This window comes from Limulus polyphemus, unplaced genomic scaffold (assembly GCF_000517525.1).
Source record: "Limulus polyphemus unplaced genomic scaffold, Limulus_polyphemus-2.1.2 Scaffold4311, whole genome shotgun sequence".
In the NCBI taxonomy this organism is placed as follows: Eukaryota; Metazoa; Arthropoda; class Merostomata; order Xiphosura; family Limulidae; genus Limulus; species Limulus polyphemus.
Genome location: NW_013669921.1, coordinates 21,940 through 25,206, shown reverse-complemented (window position 1 = coordinate 25,206; position 3,267 = coordinate 21,940). Strand labels below are relative to the sequence as shown.

Genomic DNA, 3,267 nt, shown 5'->3' with positions numbered 1-3,267 from the left:
AACGGTATTTAACAAACACTTTATTTCCGTACTGATTGCTATACGTATAACACCGTATTTTAACGGTATTTAACAAACACTTTATTTCCGTACTGATTGCTTGCTATACGTATAACACCGTATTTTAACGGTATTTAACAAACACTTTATTTCCGTACTGATTGCTTGCTATACGTATAACACCGTATTTTAACGGTATTTAACAAACACTTTATTTCCGTACTAATTGCTATATGTATAACACCGTATTTTAACGGTATTTAACAAACACTTTATTTCCGTACTGATTGCTATATGTCCTTGTGTTTTCAGTTTGTTCGGGTTTCCATAGACACTGTTCTACAGACTTAGTCATTAGTAGATGTAATTTGGATTCCAACACTAATTAATTTGTTTTAAAAACGTCACATAAGATAAACTATTTTATCTCTGAACTTGAAATAATTCTAGAGTATCCTGACTTGACGCGTGAACATAAGCAATTTTAAACATGAGCATCAGTGCTGTCATCTAGTGGCTATAATGTTATTTTCTACAATGTTAGGGACATTGCTCATCGTAATACCTCATGACCCTGTATATTAAAACCCAGAAGATAGGTATATATATATACATCAAATATTATTATTATTTTAAACCACCCCGAAATATACATCTTTCGAATACTTGAAAAACTGTCCCTGATGTTATGATGTACATGTTAAGTTTTCGAAACTGATCAGTAACGTTAATGTGATATTTTTAACGAAATCATCCGAGCAACATATTAACGTCAATACAATAATTCGTTTATTCGTGATTAGACTTAATTTTGTGTCTAAACCAAAACTTCCTCTCCCCTGTTCCTAGCCAATATTTGATCTGAAATATATCACAGTAGTAATATAATAATAAGAAATTTGAAGATAAACTGACAAAAGAAAAACGCATGAAAGGAGTTACGAGTAGTTTACAAAGTCCTCATTCGAGTTGATATTTACAATCAGTTTAGGTGACAGTCAAGTAAGTACCTTACACAGATTTTACTGGAAGGATCTCACAAAACAGGAATTCTGAAGACGCGATACTCAGGCTGCCATGTTATCAGAAATCTGTTTTTTTCTCCTTTCTTTTGTCATGAAAAAAAAAGCTGATCTAACCACACTAAAATTTTCATATCGAGCCAGCCAGGATTCGAACCTGGAATCTTCTGATCCGTAGTCAGACGCGTTATCCGTTGCGCCACTGGCCCTTAATCCATTACTAGAACGTTATATTTTAGTTGTAATAAACCTGAACTTAAACCCATCCACACCAGGAATCGTTCGTTCGTTTGGCATGGTAGGAATTTAGGTTAAAAGTGTATTTCCTTAACCTTCGGGGAATGAAATATAACCAGGGGCGGTCAGAAACTTCTGTTTCTTTTCACCGCACTACGTAATTAGAATTAAGTGGCCGGGGCTCTTAATAATTAAATGCTTACATGAGTGAAGGTCTGAACAGTTAATTTTCCTAGTGACGAATTCACAAGGTAAGGGAGGAGGTGGGAGGAGACGTGGACAAGAAGAGAAATATGGATCCCTTTGCTGAGTTGATTGTTGTCTACGGGAGTGTTCTTTCTTTCGGCGGGACCTGTGCGTCCGATGACCACCACGTGGCGTTCCAGAGCTGAGTGGTGTAGAGCAGAGCAGGGAGATGCAGATCGAGTACGTCCGTTGTTGTCTAAAATGTTGAGATTAAACTGATTAAGGAATATTGGCTAGCAGTTTAGGGTTAGGGTTTTACTATTTTAACATTAGCAGAGAACTGTAGTATTACATTTAGCCCGAGATGGTCCTTTTCTCAGGGCTGGGATCGAGGGATCCAAAGCATAAGGAAATATTTTGCTGTGGGGGGGGGGGAACGGGAGAACCCCGAGAAAACCCACTTTCACGGCCAGGGCGCCGAATAAAATACCCTGACCGTGCCCGGAAAAAGACATATTGTTAGTTTTCTTGTGGCTACTGGTGATGCTTGAAGGCTAGAACAGGCCGGCTGGATGAAGAGGCGACGTGAATCTGTGTACACTCGGGTCGTTGTTTAGCTGGATTGGGCTCTGGTTGATTAGTCGACGGAACGGGATGGTGCTACGCGATGTGGGGGCTTCGGTTGGTAGTGCGTCTGAAGTTTTTAAAGTGTCTTGTGTAACGGGATGGTGCTACGTGATGTGGGGGCTTCGGTTGGTAGTGCATCTGAACTTCTTAAAGTGGATCTTGTCAATCTCTTGGAATCTGTGTCGTTGTGGTCTTCAATCTGGATTCTTTGGTCCTTTTTGGCAATCCTGGTCTGTGTTTCTTGGTGTGTTAGAAAAAAGGCTCTCCGTCACACTTGGTTGATAGAGGTAACATGGTTTGTGTCTGTCGCGAAGTTATCTGGAGGTTGGTTGTTTATTTTCACGGTTGTTTTACTGGAGGCGGTTCTGTCTCGGGAGCGGGTGTGGCGGCGAGAACAGGATACTGTCGATTCTGATGTGTCGTGGGCTTGGAAGATCTAGTTATGGTGTCGCTGTTTCTTGTGATTAGGCGTCTTCTTGGTCTCTCGGCTGTGAAGTGGAAGAAGTAGTAAGACAGGCCGTGAGTTAGAAGATATTGTTCTGTAGTTTTAGAATATGTGACTATTTTGATGAAACGAGTCGGTTGGCCTGTTATTCTTGATTTGATTCTGCGCACTACGTGGATCTTGAAGTTAGGTATGGCAAGGAGGCTATATTTGATGTCATCAGGGGATACAGACAGATCGACGTTTCTCAGGAACACAGAAAAAAGATGAGCATTATTTCGAGTTGGTTTACAAACTACTGGTGGGTTTAGAGTTTCATGGGGCACGTAGATAATCGGAGTCTTCGGGGGTGAGGGGTTGAATAAAAATTCCTCCCCTTCTTAATAGTTTCGTCTTGGACGGGTGGATAGCGGCGTTGGGTTTGTATTATATTAGGAAAATATTTATCCGATTAAAGGAGAAATCGTTCGGGATGCCGTCAATAATGACGGGCGAAGCCGTCGGCAAACGTTGAGTAGGTTGCCTTTCCTCAGGGAAGTTGACCTATTTGGGTGGGGAGCTCGGTATAAAACACGTCTTCATGGTTCGAAATCTCTACTCTAAAGATCAACTAAAAAAAAAAAAAACACCAGGAATCATCCTAGTAAACCTCATTTTAATCCTTTCCGACAACGGAATCTGTTTGTTTCTTTGTAAGTAAGGAGAATAAGACTGAACACAATACTGTTACGTCTCCGTTTGTTAAATGAT

General features: G+C 40.4%; 1 non-coding gene across 1 annotated transcript; it reads right to left on the bottom strand.

The window, feature by feature from the left end:
- Positions 1-1,158: 1,158 nt before the first annotated feature.
- Positions 1,159-1,231, bottom strand: Trnar-acg. The gene has a single exon. It is a non-coding gene; the product is annotated as a tRNA-Arg (tRNA).
- Between the last annotated feature and the right edge of the window lie 2,036 nt (positions 1,232-3,267).